Source organism: Sapajus apella, unplaced genomic scaffold (assembly GCF_009761245.1).
Source record: "Sapajus apella isolate SASKATOON/1434 unplaced genomic scaffold, GSC_monkey_1.0 scaffold20, whole genome shotgun sequence".
Classification (NCBI taxonomy): domain Eukaryota; kingdom Metazoa; phylum Chordata; class Mammalia; order Primates; family Cebidae; genus Sapajus; species Sapajus apella.
The window spans coordinates 29,109,243-29,126,775 of NW_022436960.1; the positions used below are offsets into that span (position 1 = coordinate 29,109,243).

The following is a 17,533-nucleotide window of genomic DNA, read 5'->3' on the forward strand; positions in this document are numbered from 1 at the left end:
ACAGGTCTTAGAGTTGGGGCAGTCTTCTGGCTGTGCCTGTGGGGAATTTTGGGAGGAGGTCCCAAGGGTCCCAGGTTTTCAACAATTTTACATCCTGTGCAACTACACCAGATGAATAAATGTTGTTTGTGTTTAAGATGATGCTGAGCAGATAAAGAGAAGCACACCAGTGTCACCCTCATACATCTGAACCCCCATCTCCTTCCCAAGGCCTACATCAGAGCTGCATCTCGGTCAAAAGAAATGCAAATTCGACTGCAAACAACCTTGAAAGTAACAAAACTTTTACTAAATCTCAGGTAATCCCAGCATTTTGGGTGGCCGAGGCAGGCGGATCTGTAGAGCCCAGGAGTTCAAGACCAGCCTGGGAAACACGGTGAAACCCTGTCTCTACCAAAAAATTAAAAAATAAAATAAATATGTATATATATAAATTAGCCAGATGTGGTGGCATGAGCCTATAGTCTCAGCTACTTGGAGGCAGAAGGATCACTTGAGCCCAGGAGGTTGAGGCTCCAGTGAGTCTTGTGGCACCACTGCACTCCAGCCTGGGTAACAGAGGGAGACCCTGTCTCAAATAAAATAAAAATAAACCTCCTTCAGAAGGTTGAATGAGGAAAGAGCTACCTTATTCAAGCAACAGCAGGTTCTTTACCTTAAAAGTTCCCCTCTTAAGGAAATTGTTTAAATCTGTCTTCAGTTCCCCAAAGGCTGAAACACCCCTGTGGCCCTGTGGGTTCATTCTTTCTCTCTCCCCCGACCCCCGCCACTATCTCCTACCCTCAAGTCCGTACTGGTCCACAAATGTTGGAGTCTCCATAACTCACAAACCAAAAGTTTCCTCAAGAGGCTGGGGTTGGGGAAGGAATGGGATTGGGGAGGCAAGGAGAAATTGACTAATTATACCTCAAAAATTATTGTCCCTGTCACATGCAAAAATTGTTTAAATGATAATTAGTTCAGGATCCACCATGCCCTCCTCACCAGCCAAGCCTCGGCTCAGAGAGAATTAGCATAGCATAATAGGAAAGGGCTAATAGAAGCAACTCAGTTACCCCTCACTTCCTGCTGGGAGCCAGTCCCTTATTCAGATAGGTATTTTAGGCAGGGTTGCTCATGACCTCCAAGCCCATTAGTGAAATTCTTTTTTTTTTTTTTTTAAGGAAGATGCCAGTTTTATTTAAACACAAAATGTGCACATAAACTGTCTACTCATTTTCTTCACTGCGCAGCCTGGCATTGGGGTTGGTTACTCTGATGGCCAGCTGGGCAGCTCTTTCCACAATGGCTTTGCGGTTCTTGGCGGAAACATCGTGAGCGATCTCAGCACAGTAAGATTTGTTGCACATCAGCAGCACTTCCAGCTCCTTGACGTTGTGGACCAGGAACTTTCGGAAGCCACTGGGCAGCATGTGCTTTGTTTTCTTGTTGCTCCCATAACCAATGTTAGGCATCAAGATCTGGCCCTTGAACCTTCTACGAACCCTGTTGTCAATACCTCTGGGTTTCCGCCAGTTACGCTGAATTTTGACATATCGGTCTGACTGGTGCGGGATGAACTTGGTTCTCTTTTTGACGATCTTGGGTTTCACAAGGGGTCTAAGGGCGGCCATGATGCCGAGGAGGAGATCGCTGCTACCTCCGTAGGCAGCGCCGACGAAGAGAGAAAGGGCGTGAAATTTTTTTTTTTTTTTTTTTTTTTTTTTTTTTTTTTGAGACGGAGTTTCGCTCTTGTTACCCAGGCTGGAGTGCAATGGCGCGATCTCGGCTCACCGCAACCTCCGCCTCCTGGGTTCAGGCAATTCTCCTGCCTCAGCCTCCTGAGTAGCTGGGACTACAGGCACGCGCCACCATGCCCAGCTAATTTTTTGTATTTTTAGTAGAGACGGGGTTTCACCATGTTGACCAGGATGGTCTCGATCTCCTGACCTCGTGATCCACCCGCCTCGGCCTCCCAAAGGTGAAATTCTTTATGTTGGCTTCACATGCTGATGCAGGTGATGTGCCTGCACCCTAGCAAAATGGGAACTTCTCTCTCTGCCCTGGCACGGTTGCATTCATGTTCTTAGGTAGCCTCTACTATTGTTTCCTAGACAAAATCCAGGCTAGTAAAAAGGGCTGCAGAAATTGGTGGATCACGAAGTCCTTTCCTATTTTGTTCTTTTCTGCACTGATGTATGAGTAAAAGTTTACGTGGTTGACACAGCGCCCAAACTCCATTTTCTCTGCTAATGGAAGAGAGTAGGAGGAAAGAAAACCCAAAACAGGCCCTGCCTGCGCAGCATGCACTGTCATTCTCACAGGGGCCTCCCTGGCTTCCTGGGCAACTTGCCTCTTGAGGGGAGAGGAGAGCCACTGGTCGTGGTGCCAGGAACTCCTAGTTGCATCAGAAAGGGCAGCCACTGCCCATGAAGGCTGAGCAAATTCCCCAAGGCACCCAAACAATGGGCAAAGGAATTCAGAGGTTTTGGGCCCCTGCTGCCTCCACCCTTCCCACTTGTAAAAACACAGGCAACAAGCCATCAAAAAGACATTTTCAACCAGCAAAGCCCTAATATCCAAAGTATATGCTTACTCCAATGAATTCATAGAAAAACAAACAAACAAACAAATACATTAGGAAAAAATGGGGATTTCACAAAAGATGAAAAATATATTTAAAAGATGCTCTGCCTGACACAGTGGCTTATGCCTATAGTCCTAGCACTCTAGGAGGCCAAGGTGCACAGATCACAAGGTCAAGAGATCGAGACCATCCTGGCTAACATGGTGAAACTCCGTCACTACTAAAAATTAAAAAAAAAAAAAATTAGTTGGGCATGGTGGCACGCGCCTATAGTCCCAGCTACTTGGGAGGCTGACACAGAACTGCTTGAACACAGGAGGCGGAGGTTGCAGTGAACCGAGATCACATCGCTGCGCTTCAGCCTGGGTGACAGAGCGAGACTCTGTCTCAGAAAAAAAAAATAAAAGAAGCTCAACTTTGTTAATTAGCAGGAGAATGCAACTTAAAACAACAATAAGATGTCTACATCTGATGCTATCAAATGGTAAAGAGGATGTGTAATAATGGGAACTCATACATGGTTGGGGAGAGAATACACTGGATTCAGTCACTTGGAAAAGTATTTGGCAGTACCTAGCACAGCTGATTATTCACAGATGCTATGTGCCAAAAACCTGACCACTTCTCCTCCAGGTCTCCCAGAACCTGGTCTGGATTAGCTATACAGACAAAAGAGTCTGATTCAAGGAGCTGGCATTCCTTTCCTTCCTTCCCTTCTTCTCTCCCTCCTTTCTCTCTTTTCTTCCTTCCTTTCTTTTTTAACTTTCTTCCTTTTGCTTTCCCTCCTTTTCTTTCTTCCTTTATTTTTGCTTTTCAAAATAGTAAAATACAACATACATATAGAAAAACGCATAGAAGGCTGGTGGGTCATGCCTATAAACTCAGTTCTTTGAGAGGCCTAGCTGACCGGATCATCTGAGGTCAGGAGTTCAAGACCAGCCTGGCCAACATGGTGAAACCCCGTCTCTACTAAAAATACAAAAAAAAAATAGCCAGAAGTGGTGGCCCACACTTGTAGTCCCAGCTACTCAGGAAGCTGACGTAGGAGAATTGCTTGAACCCTGGAGGCGGAAGTTTCAGTGAGCCAAGATTGAGCTACTGCACTCCAGCCAGAGAGACTTTGTCTCAAAAAAGAAAAATGTATAGAATATATTTGGATAGTTTGAAAAATAATTACAAAGCATCCTGCTGTGTAACCAACACTCAGGTCAAGAAATAATTATGGCCAAGCATGGCGGCTTACACTTGTAATCCCAGCACATTGGGAGGCCAAGGCCGGAGGATTGCTTGATCCCAGAAGTTCAAGACCAGACTAGGCAACAAAGTGATATCTCGTCTCTACAAAAAATTTTAAAATTACTGGGCATGGTGACATGCGCCTGTAGTCCCAGCTACTTGGAGGGCTGGGGCGAGAGGATCATTTGAGCCTGGAAGGTCGAGGCTACAGTGAGTTGTGATTGTGCTATTGCACTCAAGCCTGGGCAACAGAGCAAGACCCTGTCTTAAAAAGAAAAGAAATCGTAATAATTAGCATCCAAGAAGTTCCCTGTGCATCCCCTGAATGATCACAACCATCTCCCTCCTATCAGAATTACCATTATCCTAACTTACTTTCTTCTTTTTTTTTTTTTTTTTTGAGATGGAGTCTCGCACTGTCGCCCAGGCTGGAGTGCAGCGATGCAATCTCGGCTCACTGCAACCTCCGCCTCCTAGGTTCAAGTGATTCTCCTATCTCGGCCTCCCAAGTAGCTGAGACTATGGCTGCCCGCCACCATGCGTGGCTAATTTTTGTATTTTTAGTAGAGACGGGGTTTATCCATGTTGGCCAGGCTGGTCTTGAACTACTAACCTCAAGTGATCTACCTGCCTCGGCATCCCAAAGTGCTGGGATTACAGGTGTGAGCCACTGCGCCTGGCCTATCCTAACTTTCATGATGTTAATTCCTTCTTATTCTTTATAATCTACCACCTGCATTTGAATTTTATATGTGTGGATTCCCACTTTGTACATTCTTCTGTATCATGCTTCTTTCTCTTAATGTTATGTTTGTGCGATTCAAACAACAAACTCAAATTCACTGGCTATCCCCGTAGGTCCTCATTTTCATTGCTGTATGTATGAATCCATTACGATGCATCTCTTTCATTCTATTCTCGATAGATACGATTGTTTCTGGTTGGAGTCTATTATGAACAATGCTGCCAAGAACATTATTGCACCTAAATCCTGATACCCATGTGAGAGAGCTTTTCTAAGGTGATGGTGTAGGGTGGCTTCCCCTTAATCAGGGCTTAGTGCATTCACGCTTCTTCCCTGTCTCATCTTTCAAAACCAGCTCTCTGGAAAGGATTAGAAATTCACTCATGTTAAGGTATAAATGGCTAAGAAGGATTAATAGTCTCTCCCACATAACTGTGCGGTGGGACCAAATGAATTAATTTCTAGTTATAGAATTTTAGAATCGAGAGGTTGGTGGAGAGAAATCCATTAGAGTTGGCCCTGGAAAAAGCAATACATGGTGGTAATACCATGAACCAAGACAATGAAAAAGAAAAAATCCACACAGACAACAACAAACTAGCCAAGGTGTTATATTCTACTTGAAAGGACGAAAATCACACACGGAAGCGAAGTCCTGCTGGGCATGGTGGCTCATGTCTGTAATCCCGGCACTTTGGGAGGCCAAGGTGGGTGGATCACCTGAGGTCAGGAATTTGAGATCAGCCTGACCAACATGGTGAAACCCCATCTCTACTAAAAATACAAAATTAGCTGGGCGTGGTGGTGCATGCCTGTAATCCCAGCTACTCGGGAGGCTGAGGCAGGAGAATCACTTGAACCCGGGAAGCGGAGGTTGCAGTGAGTTGAGATCACACCATTGCACTCCAGCCTGGGAGACAGAGTGAGACTCCATCTCAAAAACAAAAACAACCCATCTATTAGGATGTCAACACAGGATTTTAGTAACAGCTAGAAATTGAAAACAACCTCAAGGTTCATCAAGAGGGAAATGGTTAGTGGTGTTTCATTTCTACCATAGAATACTATGCAGGAGTCAACAAGAATGAGGTGGACCTACGTGTACTGAGAAAGGGCACAGCGTGCAAGGAGGCCATTCTCAGGGTCAGACAGGGTCCTGCTTGCCTTACCCTGGTCCTGGCCCTGCCGGGGTATATCTATAGGTCAAGAAGCAAGTCAAAGAATAACAAAGCAGCTGGGCACAGTGGCTCATGCCTGTAATCCCAACACTTTGGGAGCCCGAGACAGGGAGATCACCTGAGGTCAGGAGTTCAAGACCAGCCTGACCAACATGGCAAAAACCCATCTCTACTAAAAATACAAAAATTAGCTGTGCATGGTGGTGCATGCCTGTAATCCCAGCTACTCAGGAGGCTGATGCAGGAGAATTGCTTGAACCCGGGAGGCGGAGGTTGCAGTGAGCCAAGATCATGCCACGGCACTCCAGCCTGGGTGACAGAACAAGACTCCGTCTAAAATAAAATAAAATAAAATAGGCCAGGTGTGGTGGCTCACGCCTGTAATCCCAGCACTTTGGGAGGCTGTGGTGGGCGGATCACAAGGTCAGGAGTTCGAGACCATCTTGGCTAACACGGTGAAACCCCTGTCTCTACAAAAAATACAAAAAATTAGCTGGGTATGGTGGCGCGCGCTTGTAATTCCAGCTACTTGGGAGGCTGAGGCAGTAGAATCGCTTGAACCCCGGAGGCAGAGGTTGCAGTGAGCCAAGATCATGCCACTGCACTCCAGCCTGGGCGAGAGAGTGAGACTTCATCTCAAAAAATAATAATAAATAAATACAATAAAAATAAAGAATAACAAAAGGCTAGGCAACATAGGGAGATTAAAAAAATACAAAAACTAGCCGAGCATGGTGGCACGTGCCTATAGTCCCAGCCACTCAGGAGACTGAGGCAGGAGAATCACTTGAGCCCAGGAGATAGAAGCTGCAGTGAGCTGTCATCGTGCCATCATCGTGCCACTGCACTCCAGCCTGGGTGAGAGTGAGACCCTCTCTCAAATAAAATAAAAAAGAATAAAAGTATAATATAATTTGTACTATAAAAATGGCAGGGATATACCTGTTATGTACCCACGGTTTTTTTTTTAATGGTAGGGGGACACAAAAAAGAAATTTAAGATTTTATCTGTACATTCTACACATATGTCAGTGTCTAGAATGAAGTGTGTAAATCACAAAAAATAAATCTATGTGCTGAAAATGAGTGTAGGAAGTATGAAACGATTGCTACATGATTAGTTGCTCCATGGTAAGATCTTCCAGAACAGTTTTGAGCAGCGAGGCCAGTTTTTCCAAATGTCTCTGGGTTCTGAAACATTCCTGGTCCTGTCCCTGGAGAAACATGCAGGCCAGAACCTGCACTTTCCAGAGATGTCCACTGGGGGGCAGAAGCACCCATGTGCCGGCTGCCCTGGCAACCTGCCCTGTGACCTGGAATCTAGGGCTGGGCCCCACATGCTTCATAACCATTTAGGCTGCTTATTAAGTTTTTCTGCAGAGCAGCAGATTCAAATATGTGCTCTTGGCTGCATATTTTCAAAATTCTGAACATACATTTGAGTTAAAAGTAATGACTTAATTATTTTTTCGAAATACCCTACTTTCTTTATGATTACAAAAGTAAAAATATACTTATTATAAAAACATTTTTGGAAAAGTATAAAATGAGAAAAACAGTTTTATTACCTGAAGAAAACACTTTAATTATTTCTTTTTATACACAAACACTTTACTAAAAGATTTATTCATACAATCAGTCATTTTAAGCTGCTTTAACTGGATCAATAAGATCTCATGGGTCTCTTCTGTCACCAGGCTGGAGTACAGTGGCACCATCTTGGCTCACTGCAACCTCCGAGTCCCTGGTTCAAGTGATTCTCCTGCCTCAGCCTCCTGATTAGCTGGGATTACAGGCATGTGCCACCATACCCAGCTAAGTTTCGTATTTTTAGTAGAGACAGCGTTTCACCATGTTGGCCAGCATGGTCTCAGTCTCCTAACCTCATGATCTGCCTGCCTCGGCTTCCCAAAGTGCTGGGATTACACCACATCCGGCCCTCATGGGTATCTTTTAAAGGCTCAATGGTAAATAAAATTTCCATAAATGTTATTAACCAGTTATTTCCATTAAAGCATCCTGACACTCACTGAGATGGGCCAAATCCCCTTGCCACTGTTTGGGCTTTAGATCTAGTTATGCTATTTTGACCAAAGGGCCTGGCATTTCCAGGAACAAATCAACAGTGAAGGGATCAAGTGCTTCCTTGGATCCACACTTCTAAAGGGCTGTGGAGTTTTGACAGCCAAGCGTTTTGTGGTCTTCTATAGGTTCCCTCACGCAGTGCCTTTCTTTTTCTTTTCTTTTCTTTTTTATTTTGAGACAGAGTCTTGCTCTGTTGCCCAGGCTGGGGTGCAGTGGCATGATCTCGGCTCACTGCAACCTCCGCCACCCAGGTTTAAGTGAGTCTTGTGCCTCAGTCTCCTGAATATCTGGGACTACCAGCACCCGCCACCACGCCCAGCTAATTTGTGTATTTTTTGTAGAGATGGTGTTTCACCATGTTGGCCAGCCTAGTCTCAAACTCCTGACCTCAAGTGATCTGCCCACCGTGGCCTCCCAAAGTGCTGGGACTACAGGCATGAGCCACTGTGCCCGGCCACACAATAATGACTTTTTGAATAATGGATGTTATTTCAATTTATTAGATAACAGAAAATAGATGCACATCAACTTTGAAAATCTCCCTTGGAAAAGTGACTGGGCTGTCTCTCTATGTATTGTATGGACGGACTTATTAGAAAATGAAGTCTTTGGATGGCCAGATTTTAGCTGCTTCTCCCTTAGGGAAAGGGATTATCTCATTATAGAAATTTATAAATGTAGCTCTTGCTAACTACATTGTTTGGGGAGGTTTGGTTCAAAAAAGAATAAAGCAATGACTTCATATGCAAAGACATGTCAGATTTAAACTGTCTTTCCTTCTGGCCCTGTTCTTCCAGGAGTGCCTAGAAAACTTAACCAGATAAAAAAATTGTTTGGGCTGGGCACAGTGACTCACACATGTAATCTCAGCACTTTGGGTGGCCAAGGCAGGTGCATCCCTTGAGCCCAGGAGTTCAAGCAACATGGCAAAACCCTGTCTCTAAAAACAAATACAAAATACAAAAAAAAAAAAAAAAAAAAACCCAGCATGGTGGTGTGCACTGGTAGTCCCAGCTACTCAGGCGGCTGAGGTGGGAGGGTTGCTTGAGCTTGGGAGGTCAAGGCTGCACTGAGCCATCATGATCATGCCACTGCATTGCAGTCTGGGTGACAGATTGAGACAGTGTCTCAAAACTCAAAAAAAAAAAAAAAGAAGTTTTTTATTTTGTTTTGTTTAGACAGAGTCTTGCTTTATCACCCAGGCTAGAGTACAGTGGCGTGATTTTAGCTCACTGCAACCTCTGCCTACTGGGTTCAAGTGATTCTTCTGCCTCAGCCTTCTGAGTAGCTGGGATTGCAGGCGTGCGCCACCACTACTGGCTAATTTTTGTATGTTTAGTAGAGATGGGGTTTCACCATGTTGGTCAGGCTGGTCTCTAACTCCTGACCTCGTGATCCACCCGTCTCAGCCTCCCAAAGTGCTGGGATTACAGGCATGAACCTGAATTTTTTTAAAAAAGTGAATTGCTTTTTGTTTTGGAAGGGGTTCAAATTAAAACAAAGTTAAAAGATTTGCCAACAAATATGAGAACAAATACACCATTGGGAGAGGATCAACAACGTTATATATCCAATGCCCAAGGAAACAAAAACTAATTTTGCCACCAACTTACGAAGATCAATGAATACAGAATTCAGAGAGAAAGTATGATATTATTTCCTCAAAGGCATAATGAAAAATTTCCAAACCCAAACATCTTGGCAGACAATGGCTCAGACAATGGCTGAACTGAATAATCAAAACCCCAGGCACAATGGGCCACAGATGTGAAAGGGCCCTGGGTGGTCAGGCTTGTGGTGGGGTGACAGCTTGCCAAGCAGCAAGGGCTCCTCTGAAGAGTTCTGCAGTTGTCTTCCTTCTTCCTCAGGATTTAGGTCACAGGAGATTGTCCTGCTTTAAACCACCAACCTTCAAACCACCTCCAAAGTTGTCAACGTCTGGAGGAAATCCAGTCTTTGTCTGTCGTAGGGCAGACAAAGATGACTGGAAGTTGGAGAGCATATTTTACTTCATATGTGTTTGTTTTTGACAGGATAGAAGGCAAAGGTTGTTGAAGGTATGAATGTTTCACAGAACTAAATATGAACAGCTTTTTTAAGGAGATGGCTCATCCCAGGGTAAAGACAGCAACAGATGATATAGAGAAAATTATATCAAACAAACCTGCTGTAAAATGCACTTGCCTTTGGGAGGTGCCCAACTAAAAATGAAGGGAAGGGATAATGGCAATGAATGTTAAGAGGTAAAAACTATAAAACTTGTAGAAGAAAATACAGCAGTAAATCAACATAATCTTGAATTAGGCAACAGTTTCTCACATATCTCATCAAAAGCACAAGTGACAAAATAAAAAAATAGATAAATTGGACTTCATCGAAGTAAAACTTTTGCATTGCAAAGAATATCGTCAAGAAAGTAAAAAGACAACCCACAGAATGGGAGAAAATGTTTGTAAATCATGTATCTTAAGAAGCTTGTAGCCGGAATTTAAAAAACTCTCACAACTCTACGATAAAAAGACAAATAACTAAATTTTGAAAATAGACAAAGGGATAGACATACAAATGCTCAATAAACACACGAAAAGATACTCAACATCATTAGCCATCAGGGAAATGCCAATCAAAACCGCAATAGATACCACTTTATGCTCACTAGGATGACTATAAGAAAGACAGATAATAATAAATGTTGTCAAAGATTTGGAGAAATCAAACCCTTACACATTGCCGATGGGAATGTCAAATTGTACAGACTTTTTGGAAAATAATCTGGCAGTTCTTCAAAGAGTTAAAACAAAAAGTTACCTTGTGACCCCGCAATCCCATTCCAAGAGAGTTGAAAACATATATTCCAACAGAAACTTGTACGTAAATGTTTATAGCAACATTATTCATTATGGCCAAAAAAGTGGAAACAACCCAAATAAATGTTCATCAACTGATGAGTGGTAAATAAATATGGTGTAAACTTATGTTTTATTTATTCATCAAACCATAAAAAGGAATGACATACTGATACAGGCCACAACACAGATGAACCTTGAAACCATTATGCCAGCCTGGCCAACATGGCAGAACCCTGTCTCTGCCAAAAAATATAAAAGTTGACCAAGCGAGGTGGCTCAAGCCTGTAATCCCAGCACTTTGGGAGGCCAAGGTGGGCAGATCATGAGGTCAAGAGATCGAGACCATCCTGGCCAACAAGGTGAAACCCCATCTCTACTAAAAATACAAAAATTAGCTGGGCGTGGTGGCACATGCCTATAGTCCCAGCTACCTGGGAGGCTGAGGCAGGAGAATCATTTGAACCCGGGAGAGGAAGGTTGCAGTGAGCCGAGATCACGCCATTGCACTCCAGCCTGGGAGGTAGAGTAAGACTCTGTCTCAAAAAAAAAAAAATTATATATATTTACACACACACACAAAAGTTAGCTGGGTGTGGTGGTGTGTGTCTATAGTCCCAGCTACTCAGGAGGCTGAAGTGGTAGAATCGCTTGAGCCTGGGAGGCAGAGGTTGCAGTGAGCCAAGATTGTACCACTGCACCCTTGGGGACCAGAGAGATAACCTGACTCAAAAAGAAAAAAAAAGAGAGAGAGAAAACAGTATGTTAGCTGGGTGCAGTGGCTCATGCCTGCAATCCCAGAGTTTTGGGAGGCTGAGATGGGAGAATCACTTGAGCACAGGAGTTTGAGGCTTCACATTTCAGTGAATTGTGATCATGCCACTGTATTCCAGCCTGGATGACGAGACTCTGTTTTAAATAAAAGGAAAGAGAGAGAGAGAGAAAGGGAAGGAAGGAAGAGAGGAAGGAGGGAGGGAGGGAGGGAAGGAAGGAACGAAGGAAGGAAGGAAGGAAGGAAAGAAGGAAGGGAGGGAGGGAAACTTTATGCTAAGTGAAATAACACAGGCTGGATGTGGTGGCTCATGCATTTAATCCTAGCACTTTGGGAGGCTGAGGTGGGTGAATCTTTTAAGCCCAGGAGTTGAAGACCAGTCCGGAAAACATGGTGAGACTCCATCTCTATTAAAAATTTAAAATTTGGCCGGGCGCGGTGGCTCAAACCTGTAATCCCAGCACTTTGGGAGGCCGAGGCGGGTGGATCACGAGGTCAAGAGATCGAGACCATCCTGGCCAACATGGTGAAACCCCATCTCTACTAAAAATACAAAAAATTAGCTGGGCATGGTGGTGCGTGCCTGTAATCCCAGCTACTCAGGAGGCTGAGGCAGGAGAATTGCCTGAACCCAGGAGGCGGAGGTTGCGGTGAGCCGAGATCGCGCCATTGCACTCCAGCCTGGGTAACAAGAGCGAAACTCCGTCTCAAAAAAAAAAAAAAAAAATTTAAAATTTGGCTGAGCGTTGTGGTGTGTGCCTGTAGTGTCAACTACTCAGGAGGCTGAGGTGGGAGGATCACTTGAGCCTGGGAGGTTGAGGCTGCAGTGAGTTGTGTTTGCACCACAGTACTGGCAGGGCACTGCCTAAGAGAATAGGGCAACAGAGTGAGAGACCCTGTCTCAAAAAGAAAGAAAGAAAACATACATAAAAGACCACATATTGTATGATTCCATTCATATGAAATATCTAGAATAGGCAAATCCACCAAGACGGAAAGTAGATTAGTGGTAGCCAAGGCCTAAGGGGAATTGGAATGGAGAGCGACTGCTAATGGGTCTGGGATTTCTCCTGGGGGGGTGATGAAAATGCTCTGGCATTAGGAAATGCTGCTGGTTGCACAGCTCTGTGCACACACTGAAGCTACTATACTGCACCTTTAAAAAGAGGGATTTTATGGGCATGTGAGCCATATCTCAATAAAGCTGTCAAAATAAAAAACTAAATTAGGGTGGACTTCAATAAATAAAAAAATTAAGGGAGGTCATAGACTGTCTGATCCCCTCTCTCAGCTGAGCAGAAGTCCGGGGTGCTGAGTATTGACTTGGGTGGGGTGACCAGGCCTGGCTCGTGCACTAGCTGCCAAGGGAGGCGTGAGGACAGTCAGGAGGAGGCACCCACGGGCAGAAGTGAAACTGACACCCATTGTCACTGCTCACTGGGAAAACGGGTTGGTGGCAACCCACGGAAACTGAGGCAACTGGAATTGTGCAAGAGGGATACAGGAAGGTGGGAGCCAAGGTATTTCACAAACTAAAGAGCACAGCCAATTCTATAGGTTGCCTGGAATGAGGTGTGAACAGAGAGAGAGCTGTTAAGGGCACTAAGCAGAAATTGTGTGGCTTTTAAGGAAGCTGTGTAAGTAGTCATTGACTATCTCCAAAATGATTTGTGACATGACATTCATTTTATTCAGGGAGCTTGTGTGCCTACTGTGGTGCTAGACAGAGGTAATAAAAAGGGAAGTAAGGCCAGGCATGGTGGCTCATGCCTGTAATCCTAGCACTGTGAGAGGCCAAGGAGGGAGGATTACTTGAGGTCAGGAGCTCGAGACTAGCCTGGTCAACATGGTGAAACCTCATCTTTACTAAAAATATAAAAATTACCTGGGTGTGGTAGTGAGCGCCTGTAGTCCCAGCTATTCTAGAGGTTGAGGCAGGACAATTGCTTGAACCTGGGGGGTGGAGGTTGCAATGAGCTGAGATCCCACCATTGCACTCCATCTCGGAAAAAAAAAAAAAAAAAAAAAAGGCCAGGCGCGGTGGCTCAAGCCTGTAATCCCAGCACTTTGGGAGGCCGAGGCGGGTGGATCACGAGGTCAAGAGATCGAGACCATCCTGGTCAACATGGTGAAACCCCGTCTCTACTAAAAATACAAAAAATTAGCTGGGCATGGTGGCGTGTGCCTGTAATCCCAGCTACTCAGGAGGCTGAGGCAGGAGAATTGCCTGAACCCGGGAGTCGGAGGTTGCGGTGAGCCGAGATCGCGCCATTGCACTCCAGCCTGGGTAACAAGAGTGAAACTCCGTCTCAAAAAAAAAAAAAAAAAGGAAAGTAAGAGCCAAGACATACCGCCTGGTAAAAATGACAGATGGGAAATTACGGTATATTATGACAGGTGCTATGGTGAAAGTAGGTACCAGAGTACAGAAAAGCATCATCAGATTCAGGTGGAATGCAGTGACCAAGCAGGTAACAATTTGATTCTCTTTGCCAATTGAGACACTGAATTGAACTCAGTTTTAATTGGAGCATGTTCCCCCAGATGTCTCTGTTATGAATTCAATTATGATCCCCTCAAAAAGATATATTGGGCTGAGCGCGGTGGCTCATGCCTATAATCCCAGCACTTTGAGAGGCAATGCCGGCAGTTCACCTGAGGTCAGGAGTTTGAGACCAGCCTGGCTAATATGGTGAAATGCCATCTCTACTTAAAAATACAAAAATTAGTCGGGTGTGGTGATGCATGCCTGTAATCCCAGCTACTTGGGAGGCTGAAGCAGGAGAATCACTTGAACCCGGGGGGTAGAGGTTGCAGTGAGCCAAGATCATGCCACTGCACTACAGCCTGGGCAACAGAGCAAGACTCCATCTCAAAAAAACAAAAAAGATATGTTGAAGTTTTAATCCCTTAACCTAGTACCTCAGAGTCTGACCTTATTTGGAAATAGGTCATTGCAGATGTCATGAGTTAAGGTTAGGTCACAATGGAGTAGGATGGACCCCTAATCCAACATGACTGGTGTCATAAGAAGACAGAGAACTACAGGGAGAGCCTGGGCCGCGGCTGCTGCAAGCCAAGGCAAACTGCCAGCAACTAGGAAGAGGCAAGGAAGGGCTCTGTGACATCTGCCAGAGGAAGCACCACCTTGCCGACACCTTGATTTTAGACATGCAGCCTCTAGAACAGTGAGACAAGGGATTTCTGTGTTTTACACAACCCAGTTTGTTTATTTTGTGATGGCAGCCCAGGGAAACTAACACAGCCTCCCAAAGCTGAGGTTCTATCAGCTTGCACAAAAAAAATTTGTAGTAAAGACTAATTACTTTACTACAGAAGGGTGGAATTCCGTATTTCAAAAAAAAAAAAAAACAAAAAACACCTTCAAATCCCCTGGGATTCCAATGCTATTCCCAAGTGCTGGAGTTTCCTGATGAAGTCTGGTGCTGGCTCCAGTACTTCTTACTCTGGTGAAATGGATTCAGCTTCCTTGAGAAGCACCTGGAATTGCCATTTTCAGGTCCTATGTGAGACTGGACAATGGATAAATTGGGCTTCTTTTTTCTAGGATTTTTTTACTTTTTAAAAAAATTTTTTTTATTTATTTTTAAGAGATGGAGTCTCACTCTGTCACCCAGCCTGGAGTGCAGTGGTGCAATCTCAGCTCACTGCAACCTCCATCTCCTGGGTTCAAGCAATTCTCCTGCCTCAGCCTCCCAAGTAGCTGGGATGCCAGGCACATGCCACCTCGCCTGGCTAATTTTTTGCATTTTAGTAGAGACAGGGTTTCATGATGTTGCCCAGGCTGGTCTCAAACTCCTGAGCTCAGGCAATTCACCCACCTTGGCCCCCCGAAGTGGTAGGAGTGTGAACCACCATGTCTGGCCTGTTTTTTCACTTTTTTAAGAAATAATTTAATTTTTTTTCTGGCCAGGCATGGTGGCTTACATATATATGATAGTGATAGTCTTTCTATCATTATATATGTGTGATAGTCTTTCATTTATTCATTCAACAAACCTGCACAGAACACCTACTATGTGTCAATGGTGGATGGTCTCTGCCCTCACAGAGCCTGCAGCCTGGGGTGCCTTCTGACTACTGTACCTGTGCTGCCGCTGTCTCTACGCCTTTCTAGCCCTCCTCACCGAAAATGCCTACCTAACTCAGCGTGAGTTTTTTGTGCACTGCCGGTGGTGAAAACCTCCACCTTTGCAGGCGAATATGAGTTTTTGGACCATTCAGCGTCTTTCAGGACCATATCTGAGGAATAAAATGTGTGATTATGCAGGAAAAAAAAAAAGATTAAGTCTTAGTTTTTCCCCTAAAAACCTCAGGGAAAAAACCCAAAATATTTTAATAGCAATACCAATGGGGTACATTTTTAGCTCATAAGACGATGCTGCAGAAGAACAATGTTATTCAGATACAAAAAATGACTTGTGACATCATGTCATAGAAGGAGAACCTTTTAAGTCAAGCCCAGGCTGTCACGCGGCAGCCTTTCTCTCATGTTTTTTTCTTTGTGTATTTTCTTTCTTCTAGATAGAGGCTTGGGGTGAAGGGAGTGGTATCTTCCATTTCTTCTTTCTTTCTCTTGAGCATACAGATGGTGACCAGTGCAGGCTCAAACTTTCATGGCTGCCAGGGCTTTTCAGACTCCTGATCTCCCTCATTATTTTTCCTGCCTTGTCCAGGGTCCTCCTTCCAAGGGCATCTTCTGATTGTGATGTGAGCCTCATCACAGCTCCCATAACGCATCACAAGACACGTACACCGCAGACACTCACAAAGCTGCACTGCAAGAGAAAACAGGAAGCAGGCTGGCTTTCCATTCACAGAGGAAAGCGTCTCAATATGCCTGGGAAAATGACTCCAGGACTTCAGCCCCAGTGAGCTGAATCTTCTTTTTCTTTTATTTTCTTTTTCTTTTTTTTTTTTTTTTGATAGGGTCTTATGCTACCATCCAGGCTGGAGTGCAGTGGTACAACCATAACTCACTGCAGCCTTTAACTCCTGGGCTCAAGCAATCCTCCCACTTCGGCCTCCCTAAGTGTTGGGATTACGGGCATGAACTGCCATATCCGGCCATTACTATTTCTTGACTCTAGTGTGGTTACACAGAGGGCTGCTTTATAATTATTTGTTAAATTGTCCAAATATGGTCTATGCCCTTTTTAATTTTATTTTATTTTCTCTCTCTTTCTTTTTCTTTCTTTTTTGAGACAGGGTCTTGCCCTATTGCCCCGGCAGGAGTGCAGTGGCACAATCACGACTCACTGCAGCTTCAGCCTCCCAGGCTCAAGCCATCCTCCCACCTCAGCCTCCCAAGTTTCTGGGACTAGAGGCACATGCCACCATGCCCAACTAATTTTTTATTTTTTGTAGAGACAGGGTCTCGCCATGTTGCCCAGGCTGGTCTCCTGGGCTCAAGCAATTCTCTTATCCCAGCCTCTTCAAGTGCTGGGATTAAAAGTTTGAGCCACCATGCCCAGCCTGAGCCTAGTTGCTAAGTCTAGAATATTCCTTCCGGGTGTGTGAAAATGGCAAAGGTTAAGTTTAGTGTTCCATAAGGCAATCGTATACCTGATGACCACAATTTGTTATATCAGAAGACCACCATCTCTGTAAATGATGGGGCTTCATTCACTCATTCATTCATTAATTCATTCACTCAACGGAAACACAGTCTGTACCCTTGAGGGGTTCGTAGCAGGGAGACAGATCTAAATATAATCTGGTGTGATATGGCCTGAAGGTAGCCATGACTTTGTCATCCACTCTTCTCATTGTTGGTTGTTGTTGTTTTGAGATGAAGTCTTACTCTGTCCCCTGAGATTGTGAGTGGTACAATCTCAGCTCACTGCAACCTCTGCCTCCCAGGTTCAAGTGATTCTCCTGCTTCAGCCTCCCAAGTAGCTGGGATTATAGGCATGCACCACCATGGCCGGCTAATTTTTGTATTTTTAGTAGAGGCAGGGTTTCACCATGTTGTCCAGGCTGGTCTTGAACTCCTGACGTCAAGTGATCCACCCACCTGGACCTCCAAAGTGCAAGGATTATAGGCCTTCATCCACACTTCTAAGCCCTGGAGATTCAGCCCAG

At 44.6% G+C, this 17,533-nt stretch overlaps 1 pseudogene; it reads right to left on the reverse strand.

Annotated features, from left to right (window-relative positions):
- Positions 1–1,172: 1,172 nt before the first annotated feature.
- On the reverse strand, positions 1,173–1,667 carry LOC116557701 (annotated as a pseudogene).
- Between the last annotated feature and the right edge of the window lie 15,866 nt (positions 1,668–17,533).